Source organism: Erinaceus europaeus, chromosome 20 (assembly GCF_950295315.1).
Source record: "Erinaceus europaeus chromosome 20, mEriEur2.1, whole genome shotgun sequence".
NCBI classification, from domain to species: Eukaryota; Metazoa; Chordata; class Mammalia; order Eulipotyphla; family Erinaceidae; genus Erinaceus; species Erinaceus europaeus.
The window spans coordinates 41033480-41058688 of NC_080181.1; the positions used below are offsets into that span (position 1 = coordinate 41033480).

Consider the following 25209-nt stretch of genomic DNA (forward strand, 5'->3'; position numbering starts at 1 on the left):
AAGAGGGAGAGGGAGAGAGAGAGACATGCAGACCTACTTCACTGATTGTGAAGCATCCCCACTGATGATGAGGGCCATGGCCAAAGACTCCCCAGAAGAAGCCCTATCTGAAAGACACAAGAGAATCCAGAGAGCTAAGGGGTGGGCCAACATGGGAACACTGCTGAACACTAGGGAGCAGAAACTCAAAACCAAACCACAGGATTTTCTGGCCAGAAGAAAGCCTGAGCCAAGCTCTAGGCTATTTCCAAGGGGCTTTATGGTTCAAGGAGGGAAGTGGACACCTCAGCTGTCTGTCTTGGGCTCCTTCCTAATGGCTGGGCCTCAACAAATCCCTGTAGTCACCATCTCTCTTTAATACCATGAGTTCTCTTCATTGACCCAACACAGAGTCACTTTTAACATCTCACATCACTGCACAGAGGATACTTACCCCCAGATGGTCTCTTTTTATTATTATTATTTTTTTATTTAAGAAAGGATTAATTAAAAAACCATTGGGTAGCAGGGGTACAATTCCACACAATTCCCACCACCCAATCTCCATATCCCACCCCCTCCCCTGATAGCTTTCCCATTCTCTATCCCTCTGGGAGCATGGACCCAGGGTCATTGTGGGTTGCAGAAGGTAGAAGGTCTGGCTTCTGTAATTGCTTCCCCGCAGAACATGGGCGTTGACTGGTCGGTCCATACTCCCAGTCTGCCTCTCTCTTTCCCTAGTAGGGTGGGTCTCTGGGGAAGCAGAGCTCCAGGACACATTGGTGGGTTCTTCAGTCTAGGGAAGCCTGGCCAGCATCCTGATGACATCTGGAACCTGGTGACTGAAAAGAGAGTTAACATACGAAGCCAAACAAATTGTTGAGCAATCATGGACCCAAAGCTTGGAATAGTGGAGAGGAAGTGTTAGGGGGGTACTCACTACAAACTACGCCAAATCGTGTCTTGCGGACTTTTACCATACAGCCTCTTCGACCTTCTCCGACTCCATTCATCTAAGTTCATTTCCCACGTCTACGCTCGACCGGACCTGCCAATATACGTGGATATCTTCGCCCACCCTGTCCAGCGCTTGACGTCTCGTCACCCAATCTGGTCCCCTATGCCTACACTGAACTTCTCTGTTCCAGTCTCTTGGAAACAGAGTTGGCAGTCAGCTGAGGTAAAGAACAAACACCTCATCACAGACCCCTGCAAGCGTCAACCTGGCTTTGACCTAGCATGTTATGATTGGGCCCTCCTCAATCGCTATTGAACAGGCCATGGCCAGTGCACCGCTATGTTCCATCGCTGGGGAGCCAGAGACGACCCGAACTGCCCCTGCGGCTACAGACTATGATCCACATAGTCAACGACTGCCACCTCTCCAGATTCAAAGGAGGTCTCAAAACTTTACATCAGGCTCAACCTGATGCTGTTGACTGGCTACGGAAGAAGGGCAAACGCTAGAAGAAGAAGGACAATATGAATTTTCATTATTCACCCAAAACAGTGTGGCTGTGCATATCTCACACCACCACACCACAATATCCTTACCTCTATGTGGTCTCTTAACAGAAGAGTCCAGAGATATGACAAGTATGGCACCAGGGCCAGCATGATGAGTGAACAAACTCTTGGGAACACCTGTTGAGAGTGAAAAGAGGGAAGCTGGTGGAAGTCAATAGACATACCCTCCAGGACTTGGGGTGCAACTTTTTCTTGACTAAGTGGACCCAGCTTCTAAGTTGCTCCAGAGTGAAGACTACCTCCTTGCACCAGGCACAATGGAGGACATCACAAGACTTAATTCCCAGGTACGACCACTGTGGGTGACACTAAAATCATGAAATGTGTTGCCAGAGAAGAGATTAATGGGCAGTGTAAAATGTTAAATCAAAACAAAAAAATGAGTGGACCTTGGGCTAAATTGTCACAATGTGACTAGTGTGAATGGTTAACATACTCTGGAAGTCATTAAATAGGAAACAGCTGTAATGCTGTCCTTATCCTCAGTTAGGAAAACTGCTATGGTGCTGACTGGTCATTGTTCAGGCAAATCTTTGCCTGACAGGAACTTGTCAGTAAGGAAAATGTAGCCCAAAGCATCTGTGTTCCCTGTGGCTAGGTACTGTCTTCCAATAACCACACAACAATTCAATCACTAGGGAACACATGCTCTACAGTGTAGGCAAAGCTGGTGTCATAATGAAAAAAGAAAAAGACTTGGATTCTGAGTATTAGCAACTTCATTTCTAGAAATGCCCACTCAGCTGCTGCTCAAGATTTTGCATTTCTGGTTGTCCGTCTTAAAGACACCATGGAAAATGGTATCTAGCGACCACTTGGCTAAACCTATTTGATCATGGGGTCAATCAAGAATGTCTCACCTTATGTACTTGGTGTTGGGTGTGTGTTTATTGTATTTTGCATAAGGGTTTGTGGAGTCCAAATATAGCAAAAGTTTGCCCTGACAGTAATATTTAAGCAATAAAATACCTAATTATTTAAAAGAACAGAAAACATTATTTTTTGTTAGTGATTTACAATATTATAAGGTATAATTTCACACCTTTCCCACCACCAAAATTCTATGCCCTCCATTAGTGGTCAAGGTCAAGGTCAAGTTATAGGTTGACTGTATATGTATTTCTTTTATTCAAGTTTATATGTTTCAATTCTCTATCTTCCACTTATGAGTGAAATCATTCACTAGTTGTCCTTCCTTTTCATTGAATACATTTAGGAAATGAATATGTAGAAATCTAGCTCTTCTGATTGTTAAATGAATCACTGCTTGAAAATTTTTATGCCCATGCTCATATTTCTGACTATGGACACTTGGTCAAGTAAATAGCTCTCTGGGTCAGGCACTTGCCTTACCAGACATATAGCCAAATTTTATTTTATTTTTTAAAAATATTTTATTTATTTTTAGTGGAAGAGACACAGAGAGTTAACAAGAGCCCAGCTCAGCTCTGATTTATGGTGGGGCTGGGGATTGAACCTGGGAATTTGGAGGCTCAGCCATGAAAGCCTTTTGCAGAACCATTATGTTGTCTTCCCAGCCCTTTCATATGGCTAATTTGTAAACTTCAGCACCTCACACAGGTGGGGCTAAAGTGACACTGGGGGAAGATCCAGTGCTATGATATCCCTCTGTCTTTGTGTCTAAGAAATGAATTCAATTATTGCCTATTAGGTATGGCAAATAATCTGAAGTTTTTAATTCAAAGATCAGGTACCAGACAAGGATGTACAGTTTTACCACCACTGTTATTTAATAGTTTTGGAAGAAATAATCTTAGAAATTAGACAAGAGGGGAGTCGGGCGGTAGTGCAGCGGGTTAAGCACACTTGGCGCTAAGCACAAGGAGTGGCATAAGGTTCCCTGTTCGAGTCCCCACTCCCCACCTGAGGGGAATCACTTCAAAGGCGGTGAAACAGTTCTGCAGGTGTCTATCTTTCTCTCTCCCTCTCTATCTTCCCCTCCTCTCTCCATTTCTCTGTGTCCTATCCAACAACGATGACATCAATAACAACAACAATAATAACTACAACAACAATAAAAAGACAACAAGGGCAATAAAAGGGAAAATAAATAAATAAAATTAAAAAATTTAAATAAAAAGAAATTAGACAAGAGGGGCCAGGTGGTGGTGCACCTGGTTGAGCGTACATGTTCAAATGCTCAAGGACCCAGGTTCAAGCCCCTGGTCCCCACCTGCAGGGAGAAATCTTTGCAATTGGTGAAGCAGTGCTGCAGGTGTCTCTCTGTTTCTCTCCCTCTCTATCTTACCCTTCCCTCTTGATTTCTGGCTGTCTCTATCCAATAAATAAAGATAAAAAAATAAATTAGACAAGAAGATAGATGAGAATTATCCAAATTTTAAAAGAAGTAAAACTATTGTATTTGCACGTCATGTAAGATACAGAGAAAGCCTACAGAATTAAAAAAAAAAACTATCAGGAACAGCAAGTCAATAAAGTTAAGTGATATGTGTCATTATAAAAACCTGGTATTTTTTTCTTTTTATAAACAATGACCTGAAGAGAACAAAAGCATTTACAATGGCCTCAATGAGAGTTAACTATCCCAAAGTACATTTAACAAAAGAAGTGCAAGTCTGGTAGATCAAAATTTGCTTGAGTCCTTGTTCAAAGATGTAGAATAAAATACAAGGCAATATGAACTGCACTATGCTCACAAATTTCTGAAATTCACAAAGTTAAAAATGACTTTCCTAGAAGCTGGGCAGTAGTAGCGCAGTGGGTTAAGTGCAGGTGGTGCTCAAGGACCAGCCTAAGGATCCCAGTTCGAGCCCCCAGCTCCCCTCCTGCAGGGAAGTCGCTTCACAGGTGGTGAAGCAGGTCTGCAGGTGTGTATCTTTCTTTCTCCCTCTCTGTTTCCCCTCCTCTCTCCATTTCTCTCTGTCCTATCCAACAATGACGACATCAACAACAATAATAACTATAACAATAAAACAAGAAGGGCAACAAGAGGGAATAAATAAATAAATATTTTTTAAAATGACTTTTCTACCCAAATCTCTATACAGATTAAATACAATCCCTGTAAAAATTGAAACCCGGATCTTTGTGTGGGTCCTTGCACTTTGTACTATGTGCACTTAACTGGGTGTGCAGTCCCTACATTTATTTTATTCTTTTATTGCCATGAGGGCTATTTCTGGGGCTCGGTGCCTGCACAATGAGTCCACTGCTCCTGGTGGTCATTGCATTTCTTTTACTTACTTTTTTTTACTTGATAGGGCCAGGGTATAGGGAAGGAGAGAATGAAAGACAGACACCTGCAGCACTGCTTCACTGCTCATGAAGCTTCTTCCCTGAAGGTGGAGACGAGAGGTTTGAATCTGGATTCTTGTACATGGTAATATGTGCTCTCTACCAAGTGCACAACCATCCAGTTCTAGTGCTATTGCAAATATGGGAACAAAAATTCTAGTCTGTGTACTCATTGTGCTGAGACTCACACACATTCGGTAGGCCACAGACTTCATAAAACACTTTATTGTATACAGCTCAGTACACAATAGCTGTAGAGAAGATGCAACCATTCATAAATTCTGTCCAAGAATTGTACCCAATTGTGCGTGATTTTTAATTTTAACTCCTCCTCCTGTAATGTAGGTTATTATAATTGATCCACAAGGATATACTTCACTGGTCCATACTTTGTCCTTGAATATGCCTCCCAGACATAGATGCTGGAATTTGTTGTGCCAAGATATAATGCATTTACTGACATGCCTTTCTTTTCATACCAGAGCACTGTTTATGTTTGTTTGTTTGTTTATTATTGGATAGAGACAGGGAGAAATTGAGAGGGAGAGAGACAGAAACATATGCACCCCCGCTTCACCACTTGGCAAGACTTCCCCCAGCAGGGGCTTGAACCTGGGTCCTGGCTCACTGTAATGTGAGTGCTTAACCAGCTGCCACCACGTGGCCCCTTGTAATCGCACTCTTTAAATGACAACTGCTGGTAAGAATGAGAACCTCAGAGGGAGTCGGGCGATAGCACAGTGGGTTAAGGCATGTGGCACAAAGCATGAGGACTGGCATAAGGATCCCGGTTAGAGTCCCTGGCTCCCCACCTGCAGGGGAGTCGCTTTACAGGCAGTGAAGCAGGTCTGCAGGTATCTTTCTCTCCCCCTCTCTGTCTTCCCCTCCTCTATTTCTCTCTGTCCTATCCAACAACAACATCAGTGATTGTTGGTAACATGTGTGAGCCTGATAGAGCTTAGGGAGAACCACCCCCATCTTTGGATGGAGGTCTGAGAAGATAACCTCTTGGTAAGTCTCTCTCAACCAGACTAAGAACCCGCCGTCTCTTCTCTTGCTGAGCTTGCTATCGACTGTCTGCCCAGCTGGCAGACTGACTGTTAAGAAACCTGTATTTGGCAGTTGCCAAGTACCACATCCCTGCCGCAAGTCTCTTTCCCTCTCCCCTCCACTGCCCACTGGCCATGAGTATCACTCAGCTTCAGATAATGACCCCCTGTCTTCTGAAATCCCAGCTGAGCTGCTGTTTTTTTTTATATGCTTCATTGTGATATTGTTTGTTTGTGGATTTCATTTTTCAAGGACTCAGTAGTATTCCATTGAGCACACCTGCCACAGTTTCTCTCTCTACGTCTCCCATGTCTGAACTACCGGAAATAATATTGCTGTGAACATGACATGCATTACAGTCGAGTGGTATTGCATATTCTTTCTATTTTTAGTTTTTAAAAGAATCTTTTTATTGTCTTCTTTTTAAGTTTTTTTTTAATGATGATTTCTCCTTCTTCACTTCATCTTGGATGGAGATTGAAGGAATCATTTAAGTGAGATAAGCCAGAAAGAGCATGAATATGAGATAATCTCACTCATAGACTAAAGTTGAGAAATAAGAACAGAAGGAGAAACACAAAGCAGAACTTGGTCTGGGTTTGGTATATTGCACCAAAATAAAGGACCCTGGGGGGTGTTTAGGTCCTGGTGCATGATGGTGGAGGAGGAACTAGGCAGGGGGTGAGAGTGTTTTGCAGAAAACTGAGAAATGTCACACATGTACTAACAACTGTATTTTCTGTTTACTGTAAATAATCAATCCATATATATTTAAAGAAAAGGCAGTATGTGCAACAGGAAAGAGTTTGCAGAAAAAGAAGAAATTTGCAATCAAGCTGATCATAGTGTTTTATATCTGTCTCTCCCTTATTTAATACACGTTTTGAAACTAACACGTGATCACATAAATTTACATGAATTAACCCCATTTATGAGAGATTTTATTTGAAAAAGTTGAATTGAAATATAACCACATGCCCTTTGTAATAGAAAGCTTATCTACAAAAGACTCTCCCACATGTTATTTAAATGAGAGAGAGAGGGCAGAAGTTGAAAAACAAGATCAGAAGGGAAAACACTAAGCAGAACGTGGACTGCAGTTGGTGTATTGCACCAAAGTAAAAGACTCTGGGGTGAGGTGAGGGCTCAGGCTCTGGAACATGATGGCAGAGGAGGACCTAGTGGGGGTTGTATTGTTATGTGGAAATGTTATACATGTACAAACTATTGTATTTTACTGTTGACTATAATTCATTAACCCCCCAATAAAGAAATAAAAAAAATGAGATCCAGAGAAAGAGAGAGACAAAGAGACCAGAACACTGCTCAGTTTTGGCTTAAGCTGCCCCCATAGGCTGAAGCTGAGGTCAAAGAGCCTCGGGCCTCAAAGTCTTGCATAACTATTCTACTATCTCCCCAGCCCTGGGCCAGAGTTTGGAAAAGTGTCCTGACAGGTGTCTCCCAGGCAACACTGAATGCCACTGAACACCTGGGCTCTGCTCTCTCTTTATGGCTCAGCCAACTGAGGGTGAGCCTTTGTGGGCAGTTTAGTTTGGTTTGGTTTTCCTTTTTCCTTAACCAGAGCACTGCTCACCTCTGGCTTCTGGTGGTGCAGGGGACTGAACCTGGGACTTCTGGAGTCTCAGGCCTGAGAATCTGTTTGCATAACCACTATGCTATCTACCGCTGCCCCTCCATATTGTTTTCCACACAGAATTCACCAGTCAAATTTCTAAAAAAGTATTAACAGTTTTGTTTTCTCCACACCCTCACCAATGCTTATTGTATCCTGTCTTTTTAAAAAACATTGTTTATTTATTTATTTATTAGATAGAGACAGCCAGAAATCAAGAGGAAAGTGGGTGATAGAGGTGAGAGACAGAGAGACACATGCAGCCCTGCTTCACCACTCTTGAACCTCCCCCCCTGCAGGAGGAGGACTAAGGCCTCGAACCTGGGACCTTGCACACTGTAATGTGTGCATTCAACCAAATGTGCCACCACCCGGCCCCTATCCTGTCTTTTTGTATAAACTATTTTCATGGGTGCTGGGCACCTCACTGGGAATTTTATTTTTTAAGCAATGTTAAATATTTTGTATGTGCTTCTGGGTCATTTTTATTAGTGATTTAATATTGATTTACACATACATGTCAACAGGGGTATAATTTCACACTGAAATAAACAAATGGCCCAGAAAATCTTAGGGGGGGGGCGATTATATACAAATATAAACAGATAATTGTAGAAATAATAATTAACCCGTATCTGTGACCTTAGGAAAACTGCTGTAGCTTATCATAGAGTGGTTGGCGATTCAGAACTATGTGATGGGAAACAGTGTGAAAATCTAAGATTTTCTGGGCCATTTGTTTATTTTTTTGAAGTCTCTATTCTACTCTTCTGTTTTGTGTTGTTTTTATTGTGGCCGAGTTGTAAAAATATCTTTTTATATTTTTTGTTTGATTTAAAATGGCTATAATTTGTTCCAAGGTCCCACACAGATGGCTCTATTTATTCCTTTAAAAGGTGAGACTTCACTCTTTCACACATCTTTTTTTTTTTCAGAAAACTCATATTATCAACTTTGATGCCTGGCAACCCAGGTGCTTCAAAAACACTTACTTCAAAGGATGGGATATGATAGTCTTTAGTTATAAGCATGTCTCATTCCAGGAAATTACCTGCAGGTCATCTCAGGAGGTGAAATACATTATTTAAAGAGAGCACATGTTACACAGAAACTTCAGAGGAGAAAGAACAGCTCAAAGAAAGTTCACGAAACTCACACCTTGGATATTTCTGCAGGAAAGTTTCAAGGAGCTTGAACAACCCCTCATGTCAGGTTTTGAGATGAAAAGCAAACTGGCTCCTGTTATTTCAGTTCTGATCTTGATATTTATTAGTATGATTGTTTTTATTTCAAATTGTTGATTTATTTTTTAAAAAATTTAAAAAATATTTATTCCCCTTTTGTTGCCCATTTTTTAAATTGTTGTAGTTATTATTGTTGTTGTTATTGGTTTTGTTGTTGTTAGATAGGTAGGAGAGACAGAGAAGGGGAGAGAAAGACAGACACCTGCAGACCTGCTTCACCGCCTGTGAAGCAACTCCCTTGCAGGTGGGGAGCTGGGGGCTCTAACTGGGATCCTTATGCTGGTCCTTGCGCTTTGCGCCGTGTGCGTTTAACCCGCTACGCTACCGCCCGACTCCCTTATTTCAAATTATTAGAGAGAGTACGTCCTCTAAAGCCAACATGTTCTTATTCCGTGGTCTAATTATTTATTTGTTTGTTTATTACTAGATAGAGAGAAATTGAGAGGGGAGGGTAGATAAGGAGAGAGACAGAGAGGCACCTGTAGCCTGTTTCACCACTCCTAAAGCTTTCCCCCGCAGGTGGGGATGGGGGCTTGAACCTGGGCCTGATCCCTCTGTGGCCTTCACAACTACATTTGTGTATTGGCTAGATGTCGGCACAGTTTCTGTTATCAAATCTCCTTAACCTAGACCATATTACTTTCCTTTATTTTTTAAAAAAAATTTTAAATTACTTTTATTTATTGAATAGAGACAGACAGAAATCAAGAGGGTACAGAGAGACAGGGAGGGAGAGAGAAAAAAGGATACCTGCAGCCCTGCTTCACCACTCCCCCAGGGGCTTGAACCTGGGTCCTGGCGCATTGTAACATCTGCATTCAACCAGGTGACCACTGTCTGGCCCCTTCATTTTCCTTATATATTTACTTGGTCCTGAAAATTCTAACCAGAGTTGGCATCTTCAAACTCTTGTACTAAAGAAGATTGTTATTTAGGTAGTTTCGATATAATTAGGCTAAGTAGATTTCTTGTGTTCTGAAGGAGCAAAGAAGTCCTCTTCCTCAATAGTTTTTAGATAAGAGGATAGGAGGACATTAGTCAAAGATCTAGTTGGTGTTATTCCTTAAAAAGTAAATAAAAGCCTTATTTTTATTTTTATTTATTTGCTAACTAGAGCACTGCTTAGCCCTGGCTTATGGTGGTATGGGAGATTGAACCTGAACTTTAGAGCCTCAGGCATTAGAGTCTGTTTGCATAACCATTATGCTATCTACCCCCCACCCAAGCCCTAATTTTTATACAGGTAAACATATATCAGAATTTCAGTCTTTTGGCCACAATTTCCAGCACTACTGAATATTCACTGTACAGCAAGACCTGCAAACAGAACATGATAAAATGTGAAATAATACACATTCGTGTTAGACTTATCTACTTGGACATATAGATCCAAACAAATATGGCTCTTCAAAAGTGCTACCAGTGAACCACAAACCTTTCTCAACTTGAGGTAAATGCAAGCTCAGATGAAAAGTGAAATGTTCTGAGAGGTGTTACACATGTGCCAACTACTGTATTTTACTGTTGAATGTAAAATCGTTAAGACCCCCCCCCCAATAAAGGGAAAAATGTAAAAAAAAAGTAAATAAAATTCCTTTTTTCTTTTTTGCCTCCAGGGTTATCGCTGGGGCTCCAGTGCCAGCACTATAAATCCACTGCTCCTGGAGGCCATTTTCCCCATTTTGTTGCCCTTGTTGTAGTTGTTATTGTTGTCATAGCTGTCATAGCTGTGTTGGAAAGGACAGAGAGAAATGGAGAGAAGAGGGAAAGACAGAGAGGGGGAGAGAAAGATAGACATCTGCAGACCTGCTTCACTGCCTGTGAAGCGACTCCCCTGCCGGTGGGGAACCGGGGGCTCTAACCAGGCTTTGTGCCACGTGTGTTTAACCCGCTGCGCTACCGCCCAGCTCCTGTAAAATAAAATTCTGATGAGTCATATCACGACTCATGGAGAAGAGGAGCTCATATTCATGCTTTCTGAAATCATAATCCTAAATACCCTTAGTGTGTCTTCACTAGTTCTAAGGTCTGCATGCCTACGTGAAATTTCTCAGTTAGGAGAGGCAGCCCAGGTGCATTTACCTGCCAGCACACAAAATACACAAACAAGTGTTAGAAGGAATCGAGTTTTCCATATGAGATTCATTATCTGAAGCCCCTGGGTAGTTTCCACTCTAAGGAAGCTAAGACACCACTTCATATGCAGAATTACCTGAGGTGTTCGCTTTTACCATAAGCTTACAAAGCATGCCTGTTCTCCCTCTCACACCTACAACCTGTTTGTCCTGAAGTCTCTCCCTAGTGGTGGAATCCTTTAACTGAGGTCCTGACAAATCAGCTGCAGGGAGATTGGATAGTCAAAGGCTCCCTGGGGTAAACAGGGTAATGACTCCTCTTCCCCTATTTGACTTTCACAATGAAAACGGCTGTTCTCACATCTGTGTTATTCGTGTCCTCCCACATAATTCTTATATGTGGGATATTGGCTGATCCTTTTAAAAATATTCTGTTTATTAATTTATCGGACAGAGAAAGAGTGAAACTTAGAAAGGAGAGGTAGAAAGGAGAGAAAGAGGCACCTGTAGTGCTGCTTCATGCTTGTGAAGCTTGTCCAACAAGTGTGGGGCTTGAACCTGGGTCTGTGTGCATGGGAACATGTGCACTAGGTGCGCCATCACCCAGTCCTAGGGAGTATTAAAAAAAAAAGCCACATTCCTCTGTGCATAGACCAGTGACTCACTAAACACAAGATACTTTGGGCACAAGAAGCTTTCAGCAGCCTTGATCCAGGCACAACATTCTACTATTAGTTCTTCTAGTCATTCTACTTTTAATAATCCTCCTAACATGTGGCTATGTCCTTCAAGAAGCCAGGGCAGAAGATAATGGGACTGCTCATAGCATAAATATTTTCTTTAAAATTAAATACATGCAGGCCACACAATAGTCAGAGTGTAAATATCAGGTCACTTATAATTTTATTTATACCAGCGTGTCCTGGGAAAACATGCCTGCTGATCTCAGATCCTTTTGCCTCCAGGGTTATTACTGGGACTTGGTGCTGGGACTATGAATCCACTGGAGACCATTTTTTTTTTCCATTTTATTGGATAGGACTGAGAGAAATTGATAGGGGATGGGGAGATCGAGAGGGAGAGAGAAACACCTGAAGACCTGCTTCACTGCTTGTGAAGTGCCCCCTCCCACCGCCCTACAGGTGGGGAACTGGGGGCTGGAACCCAGTTGCGCACAGGTCCTTGCACTATGTGCACTTAACTGGGTGCACCACCACCTGCCCCCCTGAGTAGTTCTAATAGTCTATAATATCAGGTCACTTTAGCAATATCAAACTACTCTGAGAGAAATTATTTTATCTGTATGTTAATTTATATCCAACCAAATCATATATCATATGAATATCAATAATTCAATCAAAGCAAAACAAATATATAAAACATGTAATTATGTCAACTGTGTGAATCATCAACATAGAATAATTAGTCATAAATACTCATGTTCCTTAGTGAAATAATATAATATCTTAGAGGCTGGCCCTTATTAGTCTATGAATCTAATTAGGGTCACATCTGCCTGTCGTCCCTGAGGGAGATCCAGATTCAGACTTTGATCAATATCTTCCTCTCTATATTTCAGATCAGTTGCTAAGGTAGATTCATGTCCCAGTGCAACACTGGAAACTGGATGACTCATCCCTGTATTTACAAAATCTGTTTTTCAAGAGTTTTAGTCTACACTGCTTAGTCTCTAGCCCAGTGCATCCTGGAATTCAGCTGTTTCAGCTCCAGTAAATGTGGCGATTCTGAATGTAGTCATTTGTGTTACACTCAGGCATCTCCAACATGGTCAGTCTAACTACTCAGACCCATGATGAAAGAATGTGTTGACAACTCTTCCGGTGAGGCTCTAGTCCACCTTCTGTGGTTCTCTAGGATTTTCCTTTCTATAGAGCCTGTTATTTTATTGTGAGTATATTCCAAGTTGACTTGTTCTTTCAAGTCTTGAGGGAGAGCTTTGTTTGCCCTTTTTTTTTCCCTAGCAGATACAGTATTGTTATAAAGAAGTGTATTTTCTAAATATGAATAGACACAGGCCCTAGGTCAGATCAGTGGGGCTTACAGTTAATGGTATTTATATATTTTTCCCATATTGGTATTTATTTAACATTGGTAAATTTGAATATTTGATTTCTATACTGAGTAATACTTTCATAAGGAGATGTTTATTGTGTTCAGATTGTCTTAAGGTTGGATATTCTTCCTGTCCCTTCAGCATATGTATGTCCAGTGTATGTTTCCACAGGTGTGTGCTTAGCATTTCCTTTCTTTATGGCATAACGATAAGTTCTAGTGTCATCTTTTATATTTTCTGCCCATTCCTGGAATCAACCATTTCTGAATGCATCCTGGTTTGCTTCATTGGAGAATAATTAGAAACCAAGTTGTGGGGTGTATCTGCTCTTACTGGATTGTCATTGCTTCAAATCCTTCTTAACTAACAGGGTTAATGGGTGGAGGATAGACAGCATAATGGTTATGCAAAGAGACTCTCATGCCTGAGGCTCCAAAGTCCCAGGTTCAATCCCCTGCACCACCATAAGCTAGAGCTGAGCAGTGCTCTGGTTAAAAATAAATAAATAAATAAAAATTAAAAAAAATATCAGGGTAAACAAATACAATAGGTCCAACCCATGTGGAGAACAGTCTGGAGAACTGAGAAGGCTAGAAGTGGACCTACCCAATGACCTGGCAATTCCTTTCCTGGGGAACCAAACACACCCATTCAAAAAGATTTGTGTATACCTATGTTCATAGAAGCACAATTTGTAATAGCCAAAACCTGGAAGCCACCAAGGTGTCCAATAACAGATGAGTGGTTGAGTAAGTTGTGATCTATATACACAGTGGAATACTACTCAGCTATTCAAAATGGTGAATTCACCTTCTTTACCTCATCTTGGATGGAGCTTAAAGGAATCATGTGGAGTGAGATGAGCCAGAAAGAGAAGGATGAATATGGGATGACATCACTCATAGACAGAAGTTATTGAAAAACAAGAACATAAGGGAAAACACAAAGCAGAACTTGGACTGGAGTTGGTGTATTGCACCAAAGTAAAAGACTCTGAGGTTAGGGGATGTGATGATGGTGGAGGAGGGCTTGGGGGATGGTTATATTGTTATGTGGAAAACTGAGAAATGTTACACATGTACAAACTACCTACTGCACTTTACTGTTGACTGTAAGCCATTAATCCCCCCCCATAAAGATAAAAAAAGAACTACAATAACTTTTAGGTGCATGTATCTACAAATATATACATAATCTATACTAAGTTAAGCTTGAATTGATACTGATGTTTCCAACTCTTATTCATTGTCATGTGGGTCATTATGACCTAACTTCCTTGTTGGGTCTAATAGTTGCTCCAATAGTTACATTAGCTTATAACCTTACACCGGCTTCTGAATGTTCACTTAGCTGTCCAATTTCAATATATGTATACAGTGTTTTCAGAGTTGTTCAACCATAGGTCCATAAGAAAATACTTTATCAACTAGAGTACAGTGTTGTCTATAGTCACTATTTAGTCTTACATCATCTACCAACTCCCTACTCTCATTTTAAAAATATTGTATTTATTTGATAAAGACTGAGAGAAACTGAGAGGAAAGGGAAGAGAGAGGGAGATGGGGGGGGAGAGAAGAGAAAGAAATAGACACACCTACAGTACTGCTTTGCCACTTGTGAAACTTCTCTCCCACAAGTGGGAACCGAGGGGCTTGAACTCAGCCCTTTGTAGCATGTGCACTCAACCAGGTGCACCACAGCCTCCTGGCTCCTCTCGCCACAATTTTTAAAAGTAATAAACTTTTCATTGCAACCCTGTTAGCAAGGCTTTTTTTCCCCTCGTATATTTGTAATAGAGTAGATCTGTTTTTTTATTTTGCCTCCAGGGTTATCACTGGGGCTCTGCGCTGGCACTACGAATCCACTGCTCCTGGAAGCCATTTTTTCCCCCATGGATAAGACAGAGAGAAATTGAGAGGGGAGGAGACATAGAGAGGGAGTAAAAAAGACACCAGCAGACTTGCTTGACCGTTTGTGAAGCATCCCCCCTGCAGGTGGGGAGCCAGGGACTCAGACTCAGATATTTGCACTTTGTAATATATTCTGCTTAACCCAGTGCGCCACCACCCAGCCTCGAGTAGATCCATTTAAACACATTTTGTATCTTACCCTAGGATCCTCACAAACTCATAATTTTTTTAAAATTTTTATACACTGGTTTACTCTTTGCAATATAAAGTTCTACAGGCTTTTGACAAATATATAGTGTCTCCTGTAACATGCAGGATAGATTCATCTTGGGCAAGGAGTAAATAGCATAATGGTTATGTGAACATATTCTCATGCCTGAGGCTCTGGAGTCCCAGGTTTAATCCCCCCCCCCACACCATCTAAGCAGTGCTCTGGTGAGAGAGAGAGAGAGAGAGAGAGAAAGGGAGAAAGAAAGAAAGAAAGGGAAGGAAGGAAGGAAGGAAGGAAGGAAGGAAGGAAGGAAGGAACAGTAGATTGGATTTGCTGTACTCAGGGCTTGGGTCTATTTACAGTGTATTTAGTATTCCCTTTTCAGAATGTCATATTCATGGGAGCAACTGTATATATTCTTTTCAGAGTGACTTCTTTCACTCATCAAAATACATTTAGGATTTATTCATATCCTCCCCCTTTCTTTTCTTTGAACTGTTGCCTAATTATTATCATTTCATAGTATTTTATTGTATGGATGTACTAAAATCTTATTTTTAAAAAAAAATCTAATCACTATTTGAAGAAGAATATTGTATGTATCACCAGTTTTGGCAAGTACTAGTATAGTTGTTAGAAATATTTTTGTGTTAGTTTTGGTGTTGATGTAAGTTTTTAAGCTAAGTGTGGTAAATATCTAGAACAGTATTGACTGTGTGACATGCAACACAGTATTCCTGGGGACCTGTGTCATTTTGGGTTCTCACCACCCCGAAATAATAACCACCCTTGCTTGCATCTTCATCAAAGATTGGCATTACTAATTGGATTTTAGCTATTCTCTTAAATGGTTTAATTTGCATCTCCCTAATGACATATAATGTAGACTATCCTTGCATAGAGATCTTTCAGACCTTTGCTGATTTTTAAATGTTTTTTTTTTTTTTTTTTTGCCTCCAGTGTTATCACTGGGGCTCAGAGCTGACACTATGAATCCATTGCTCCTGGTGGCCTTTTTTTTTTTTTTTTCTATTTTATTGGATAGGACAGATAGAAATTGAGAGAGGAGCAGGAGACAGAGAGGGAGAGAGACAAAGAGACACCTGCAGACCTGCTTCACTGCATGTGAAGCTTGCCCCCTGCAGGTGGGGAGCCAGGGGGCTTGAACCCGGGTCCTTGCACTTCATACTATGTGCGCTTAACCTAGTGCACCACTGCCTGGCTTCCTAATGACCTTTTTTGTAGTTGAGTTTTTTTGTTGTCACTAGGCCTTCACCACTCCATATCGACCTTTTCCGTAGAGACAGAGAGCAAAAGGGGTGAAGGAACAGTAGCCCAGCACTGAAGTTTCCTCTGGTGTGGTGGGGGCCAGGTTCCAACCAAGAGTTTTTTGTCTTTTTTAATTTGGCTAAAATACCTTTATCATGTTTTGAAAATATTTTCTCTAAAGCCACATTGTGTCTTTACATGAACAGTGTATTTATTTTACCAAATCAGACTTTGCTCGTCTTATGTGGTGTTCTAGCTTTGCACATTACCACTACCCAGTGGCCTTCCCTGGGTTAATTCCCTCCTATGTAAAGGAAGGGAGGAGAGATAGGCGATAGGGCAAGACAAAGGGAGGGGAGACACTGACAGGACTGCTTAACCATCCACGGTGTTGTCCAGGCTACTTCTGACTTCCTGTCACAGCTCAAACCCAGGACCTCACACATGGTAAGGCGTGCACTCTGTGGTGGGCAGGGGGGTATCTCCTCGACCCCAAGAACTTTAAAAAATGTTTCTATTATTTATTTATTTTTACCATCTGGTTTATGGTGGTGCAGGGGATTGAACCTGGGACTTCAGAGCCTCAGACATGAGAGTCTCTTTACATCTTATGCTATCTACCCCCGCCGTATTTAATCTATTTTCTATTTTATGATTTTTTTTTAATTTACACTTTACAGTGCAGTCGGTGACATATGCGTACATGTTCATTATGTGCCAGGCTCCCAAAGTTTTCTTCCTCTCCTCCCTTCCCCTCCCTCTCCAGAGTCCTTTGCTTTACAATACACCATGTCCAGTCCTCCTTTCACCTGGGCTCTCCCTCCCCTTCCTGACTTTATTAAGTCCTGCTAGTAAGTGAGATCATTTAGTGTTCATCCCTTTCACCTTTGACAAAGCCCCACTCACAATTTTTTTTCATGGTTTGTGCTTTTGGTAATCAAAGTCCACATAGATTTCCTCCTAGATCAGTTTTGCAATTCATTGGTCTATTCTGAGAACTTTTTTTGTGTGTCTGTGTGAAGTATACAATGTGTATGTCTAGGTTCCCTTACTACATACAGACTTCCCTTTATGCTTGCATAATTTACAGAAAAGACTATTTGTGTATTGAATTGCCTTTGTGTCCCTATCAAAGACTAGTTGAAGGGTGGAGGTAGATAACATAATGGTTATGCAAAGAGAGTCTCATGTCTGAGGCTTCAAAGTCCCAGGTTCAATCCCATCCCCCACCCCCCACCCCACTACCATAAGCCAGAGCTGAGCAGTGCTCTGCAAAAAAAAAAAAAAAAAAAAAAAGACTAGCTAATTGTATCTGTGTATCCATTTCTGGATTCCCTCTTCTGTACTGTTGATCCGTTTTGTGCCAACAATGCTGTTTTGATGACTGTAGATTTTGTAGTAAATCTTGAAATAATACAGTGTTCGTCAAATGTTATTTTATAAAATATTGGATAGGTCAACTCTAATTCTTCTGTCCTTACAAATTCTGGGATTCATTTGTTGATACCTATGCCATAACTTTTACTAGCAGGATGAAAAGAGTCTCATTGAATAGACAGAGCAAACTTGGGGAAAAATTGATTCAGTAGCAATACTTGGTTTTCTAATGAACATAGAGTATCTGTCTATTACCTTATTCAGAATTTGTACTTTGACAGAATTTGTACTTTTTGTACCTAGATCCCATGTATAATTACTTACATCTACACCTTAAGTATTTACTTTGGACCAGTTGCACATGGTATATTTTAAATAATATTTTATTACTACAGTGCAGACAGACTATGACCCACATAGTCAACAACTGCCACCTCTCCAGATTCAAAGGAGGCCTCGAAATTTTACATCAGGCTCAACCTGACGCTGTTGACTGGCTACGGAAGAAGGGCAAACACTAGAAGAAGAAGAAGATAAGCAATTGATTTTTGTATATTCATCTAGTATCCACTGATCTTGTCATGATCTCTAGCTCATTGTGTGTGTGTGTGAATGTGTGTGAGTGTGTGTATGTGTATGTAGGTGTGTGTGTGTGAATGTGAGTGTGTGTATATGTGTGTGTATGTGTGTAGGTGTGTGTGTGTGTGTGTGTGTGTGTGTGTGTGTGTGTGTGCATGTGTGTTTGCTTTGCAGATTCTCTAAGATTTCCTACATGCACCATGATGTAATTTTGAATAAAGGTAACTCTTTCTCTCCAGTGTCAATCTCTATGTCTCTTTCTCCTTTATTTTTGTCTCACTGCATAAGCTGAGACTTTCATAATAATTCTGCATAGAGGTGTGTAAGGACAACTTTTATCTTTTTCTTGAAATTTTTGTATTTTTCTCAGCAGCAAAATGATATAAACTCTCCATTTTTTTGCAGATATTTATTATCAAATTGAGAGAATCACCCTGTCTTCCTAGTTTGCTGTTTCTTTTTAAAATATAGAATCAGAAGAAATTGAGAACTTTTACACATGTAGCAACAACTGTATTTACCATTTATCATTAATCCCCAAAATAAAAATATTTAAAGAAATGAGTCAGTGCAGGATTTTGCCTTTTTTTTTTTTAATAGTGTCTACTCATCTGGCCATATGAATTTTCTTCTGTAGCCTTTTGATGTGATGGGTTAAATGTTTTAATGCTGAAACATCCTTCTGTAGCCAGAATAAATACCACTTGATTGCAGTGTATAATCTCCCCTACACATTGTGGGACTCAACTGTAAATAACGACTCCAGGGTTATAGCTGGGGCTCAGTGCCGGCATTACAAATCCACTGCTCCTGGTGGCCTATTTTCTCCCCCATTTTATTGGAGAGGACAGAGAGAAATGGAGGCAGGGGGATAGAGAGGGAAAGAGAAAATGTGACACCCGCAGACCTGCTTCACCATAGGTGAAGCGACCCGCTTGCAGGTGGGGACCCTGGACTCGAACCTAAGTTCTTGTGCTTAATACTATATCCACTTAACTGGGTGCACCACCACCTGGCCCCCTCAACTGTAAATACTTTATAGGTGATTTTTTTTGAGATAGAGACAGAGATGCAGAAAGGCAGAGATATTAATTACTGCCAGAGAGGTGTCTAAATCTCCAGCCGTAATCAGGGATTTTTCTGTTTCTTCTCCTAGCTGTTTTAAACTTTCTTCTCACTTCTCTAGATATTCTATTGTGGGACACATACACATGTAGGCTATGTATTTTTCAACTATTGACCCTTTATCATCAGGTAGTGTCTGATGATCTTCCTCGTTCTGAACTCTGTTTTCTTTGAAATCAGTGGGACTGATATTTTTTCCCTTTCCCCTCCCCCCGAATGGTGCTCTAGTGCTTACAAAAATAAAGCAAAACAAAATAAGAAAAAACTATGTGGACTTGGTGTGTTTTATTTTGGAAGGCTGTTAATCATTCAATTTTTAAAAATATTATGGATCAGCTAGAGACATCAATCGACTGAGAAGGAAGAGAGAGAATTGGAGATGGAGAGACACCTGCAGCCCTGCCCCACTGCTGATGAAGCTCCTGCCTGTGGGTGAGGATGCCGCAGTGCAAGCGCTCACCCAGGTGAGCTTCCGCTCAGCCCCTGCTCATTCAATCATTAAATAAATCTGGGCTATTCCATCCATTTCTCTTTGTGGCTTCTGGTAATCTGTGTCTTTCAAGGGCTCAGTACATATCAGTTAATGCATCCAATTTGGAGAAGTGAGGGGTTGTAGATTTACCCTTCACACTCTTCCATTTTCCTTTTAAAGCCTATGGAATCTGACTGGTACTCTTTGTTTTGATATTGTCATCTGTGTCCTGCCCCGTCCGTCTCTCCTGTCCCTTCTTACCCTGTTGATTAATGAGAAGTTGTTGTCAGAAGATCTTTAGATCACCAGGGCTCTTAGTGTCTGTGCCTGGTTGATGAACCACTGCTGGAGAGGTTACAATTACAAGAGCAATCATGACATTTTTTTCTCTCCTGTTTTTTTATTTACTCTTTCAACTTTCCCCTGGCTTTTTCTGGATATTTTGTTCTGAGGTGCACACACATTTATGTTTTTTATATTATGTTATTTATTTATATATTGCTAATTGATCCTTTACTGTCATGTAATGCTCAGCGGTATTCCTTGTTTTGAAACCTGTTTTATCTGAAATCACTGGGACAGATTTTTTTTTTCATTTTTGCCAGAGTTAAGAGCTCTTGCAGGGGCTGGGCAGGGGCACACCTGGTTAAGCACACAGAGTACTAAGTTCATGGACCAGGTTCAAGCTCCTGTTCCCCACCTGCAGGGGGGACGTTTCACAAGTGGTGAGGCAGTTCTGCAGGTGTCTATCTTTCTCTATCTCTATCCCTCCCTCCTCTCTCTGACCTATAAAACAAACAAACAAACAAACAAAATACAAGGGTGGGGATAGATAGCATAATGGTTATATAAAGAGACTCTCATGCCTGAGGTTCCAAAGTCCCAGGTTCAATCCCCTGCACCACCATAAGCCAGAGCTGAATGGTGCTCTGGAAAAAAAAAAAAAATCTCACATGCACAACATCACTGCTCTGGGCTTCTTTTTCATTCAGATAAAGAGACAGAAGGGGAAAGGCTGTGGCACTGGGCCTTCCTCTGATGCCACAGCACCTCCTGTATGTCCTGGTGCATATGCAGTAATATTCACTCCTTGCTATTCATTCCTTTTTTTTTTTAAATTATCTTTATTTATTGGATAGAAACAGCCAGAAATCAAGAGGGAAGGGGGAGATAAGGAGGAGAGAGACAGAGAGACACCTGCAATACAGCTTCACCACCTGCAAAGCTTTCCCCCTGAAGGTGGGGAGTGTGGGGCTCAAACCCGGGTCCTTGCACATGTATGCTCAACCAGGTGGGCCACCACCTGGCCCCTTATTGCTATTTCTTTAACCCCAAACCTTTTGATTACTGTTAGCACAGTATATATTTTCTAGCTCTTTTAAATTTATCTTATCTAAACTCATCATTTTAAAGTAGGTTTTCTGTAGACAAAATATAGCTGAATCTTGCTTTGCCTAATCTGATCATCTGAGTTATATTTTAACCCCCCTCTTCCTCCCTCCCTCTTTTTAAAAATTTACTTTAATTTTATTGATTAATACTTTCCTTCCTTCCTTCCTTCCTTCCTTCCTTCCTTTCCTTCCTTCCTTCCTTCCTTCCATCCTTCTCTCTCTTCTCTTCTTTCTTCATCACTGGGGCTTTAACACTCAGGCCATTTTTTTTTTTTTTTTTGAGATAGACTGAGGGAGAGAGGGAAAGACACTACAGCACTGTGGCTTCCTCTGGTGTAGTGGAAGGTGAATTTGAGTTTGGGTTACAGTGTGTAACAAAGCAGACACCCTCTCAAGTGAACTATCTTGCTAGCTTTAGACCATTTATTTGCACAGAAAGTGATTGCTGGTCACAGCAATACATTTTATGTTTGCAACTGTTTTCCAGTCAGCTCCCTCCCCTTCCATTTTGCTGCCTTCTAGTTTTTAGTCCCATTTCCTTAAGGAATTTTAAACATGATTCTATTTTATCATCCCTCAGCATAGCAATCATACTAAACTTTTCCCACTGCTTCTTCAAACTTGCAATATGCATTTTAGATGAATCCAAAACTATCCTTGAGTTTCCCTATATTACTTTGTAGCAAAGGCAGGCTCCTTATAGCACTCGTCTCCTAGTTAATGCTGTTTTTTTTTTTTTCACTTCATATATCACAGTCATCCAACATGTTATTACTACCATCACATTAGAAGAATGTTATAATTCTTTCAGAATAAACACAACAGAGGATGGATGGGGCACACACATTACCAGGTATGAAGACCTGGGTTCAAGCCTCATATTCCCACCTGCAAGGCAGGCGCTTAATCAATAGTGGAACAGTGCTGCAACTCTCATTAAAATAAAAAATATTTTAAAAGAATTCTTAAGTTTTTTTAAAATCTAGTTTTCTCTTCTAACTGTTCTTGTAGATAAGGTGTACTAGTTAGAAATCTCTCATTTTTAGTTTGCCTGAAAGTCTTTACTTCTCTTTCATTTTTTTGGGAAAACTTTGCTGATGGATTTCTAGGTAGATTTTACTTTCCTGAAACACTTAATATTACACACTACTTTCTTCTTACATTTGTAATTTATATAATTATGAGAAGTCCACTGTAGTTTCCTTTTTTTTTTTTTGCCTCCAGGGTTATTGCTGGGGCTCAGTGCACTGTGAATCTATCGCTCCTGGAAGCCATTCACCCATTCACCCCCTTTTATTCCATTGTATTAATAGGACAGAGAGAGATTGAGAGGGGAGGGGAGATATAGAGGGAGAGAGAAAGAGAGACACCTGCATTATTATGGGTCCTTGCGCTTAGTACTATGTGCGCTTAACCTGCTGTGCCACTGCCTGCGCCCCCCCCACCCCATAATTTTCTATAATTTCCCAAAGGTAAGGTTTTCCCCACAAGCTTCTTTCAAGTCTCCTTTTAGTTTTGGGCTTCCTAAAGTTAAACATGATATACTTGGCTTTATTGTTAGTGTCTGGTCCCTCTTATGTTCTACTGTCTTCTAAGCTTTCTGCCTTTGTAGTTTGGTATGCGTCATTTCTTTTGGTATTGTCTTTGTCCATTACTACTTCAAACATTTATTTTCATTTATAGTTACTAATTCTTTTTATTTTTTAATGTCAGTTTATTACAATTTTCATTACAGTTTTTCTTTTGTTCTTTTTATATTTGATTTTGTGATTTTTTTTTCCATTGAACTATCTTCAGGCTCCCTGATTCTTTCTTCTATTGCTTTGAGTCTAATGAGCCTGTGGAAAGTATTCTTCCTTCATTTAGTCCCAGTGGTTTCTTTCTTTCTTCCTTTTTTTTTCTTAATTTCTGACATTGCCTTTTGCTTTTTTCTTATTTATTACTTTTTAAAAAAATTTTATTTAAGAAAGGATTAATTAACAAAACCATAAGGTAGGAGGGGTATAACTCCACACAATTCCCACTACCCAATCTCCATAACCCACCACCTCCCCTGATAGCTTTCCCATTCTCTATCCCTCTGGGAGCATGGACCCAGGGTCATTGTGGGTTGCAGAAGGTAGAAGGTCTGGCTTCTGTAATTGCTTCCCCGCTGAATATGGGCGTTGACTAGTCGGTCCATATTCCCAGTCTGCCTCTCTTACTTTTAGGCTTTATTTTTTAAAATTTTATCAGTGATTTAATATTGATTTACAAAATTACAAGATAAAAGGGGTACAACTCGGCACCATGCTCACCACCAAAATTCTGTGTCCCCAATCCCTCCATTGTAAGTTACAGCTGTTCTCCTAAGGTTGCAGATATAGGTCAGCTATCATTTCTACAACTATCTGTCTATAGTTGTATATGTTTGCCCATTTTTTTCTATGGTCCCATTTTCTCTTCTTTTCCAAGTCACAGCTACACCTATCACTACATCCAAATGTCCCTCCCTTTTCCTCTCTTCTCTCTCTTGGTCCTGACACAGTTGGAGTTCAGAGCCCTCTGGTCGTCTTCCCTAACATTTCTCCCCCTCTGGTAGTATGGACCAAAATTTTCCACGGAGTGTAGAAGGTGGGAGTTCTGGCCTCTGCAATTGCTTCTTTACTGGACATGGACTGGACTTTTTGCTCTTACATTTTTTTTCTTTCTCTGATTATATAGCATACATGCTATCTTTTTTATTCCTATAAGAACACATAGATCAATTAATTAAAGTCTCTACTTGACAGTTATTACTATGTTCTGAAACTGGTCCCACTAATTTTTTTTCCTGGATGCTTTTGTCCTGACACGTGACATGAACTGTAGTTTGTGTCGAGGTGTACCTGTAATTAGGAATTGAGGTCAATAGAAATTTAGTATGTGACCTAGAGAAATATGGCCAGCCCATGTGCTGTATTTAATAGTTGCTATTGCTAGAGGTCACAAGATTGTCAAATTCCTTCCCTGGCTTTGTTTCTGTTCCCTCTAATTCCTCTGGGCTTTTCTAGACGAGGATTCCTTCTCCACACGACTTGTAGCTCTGCAGCCCGGGAAACTGGCATCCACAGAGTGTGTTGGAGGATGGGAAGTTGTGGGACAGTTTAGTGGCCCAAGACTTTTTTCATAAGTCAGACTTTAAAAATTTGTATTTTAGATAGAGACCGAGCAAAATTAAGAGGGAAGGGAAGAAACAGAAGGGTCAGTGTCGGGCAGTGGCGCACTTGGTTAAGCGCACATTGCACTAAGCACAAGGACTGTCACAAGGATCCAGGTTTGAGCCTCCAGCTCCCCACCTGTGTGTGTGTGTGGGGGGGGTTGCAGCAGTGAAGCAGGTTTGCATCTATCTATCTATCTATCAATCATCTATCTATCTATCATCTATCTATCTATCTTCCCCCTTCCCTCTCAATTTCTGTCCTGTCCAATAAAATGAAAAAAAAAAAAAAAAGGCCAGGAGCAGTGGATATGTAGTGCTCTAGTGATAACCGTGGAGGAAAAAAAGGGAAAGAGCGAATGTACAGTACTGCTTTGCTGCTTGTGAAACTTCCCCATTGTTGGTAAGGACTGGAGTCTTGAGCCAGGGTTTTGTGCACTGCAACATGTGTGCTCTGTTGAGCTGCCCAGGCCCCAAATGTTGGGGCTACCGCCCTCACAAGTATTAATCCAGTGGGATTGCGATTTAGCTCTTTTTCATGACTCAGGTGTTCTCAGTGTTTCTTTTTATCTATTTCCTGGCAGTCCTGTGCTCTAGTCATCACTGTGGGGTTTTCAGTGGTTGGTTAGATCCAGAGGAGGATGGAGTGAGAGGAATCTTTCACCCATCACCTGAATACACTCTGTCCAAGTCTTTTCTCTTCACGTTAGGCCTCTGTTAGGAAAAACTGCTCAGGCATCTTTCACAAGGTGTCTTACATCCCCCTCTCCCAGATCATGAGGAGGTCTTTCTCAAATCAGTAAAATGAGAAACCTGTGAGGTTCTTGCAGCTAGAGTCC

General features: G+C 40.8%; 1 non-coding gene across 1 annotated transcript; it reads right to left on the bottom strand.

Moving 5' to 3' along the window:
- Window positions 1-319: 319 nt before the first annotated feature.
- Window positions 320-383, bottom strand: LOC132535044 (small nucleolar RNA SNORD115). Its single transcript, XR_009546828.1, has one exon. It is a non-coding gene; the product is annotated as a small nucleolar RNA SNORD115 (small nucleolar RNA).
- Window positions 384-25209: the final 24826 nt, after the last annotated feature.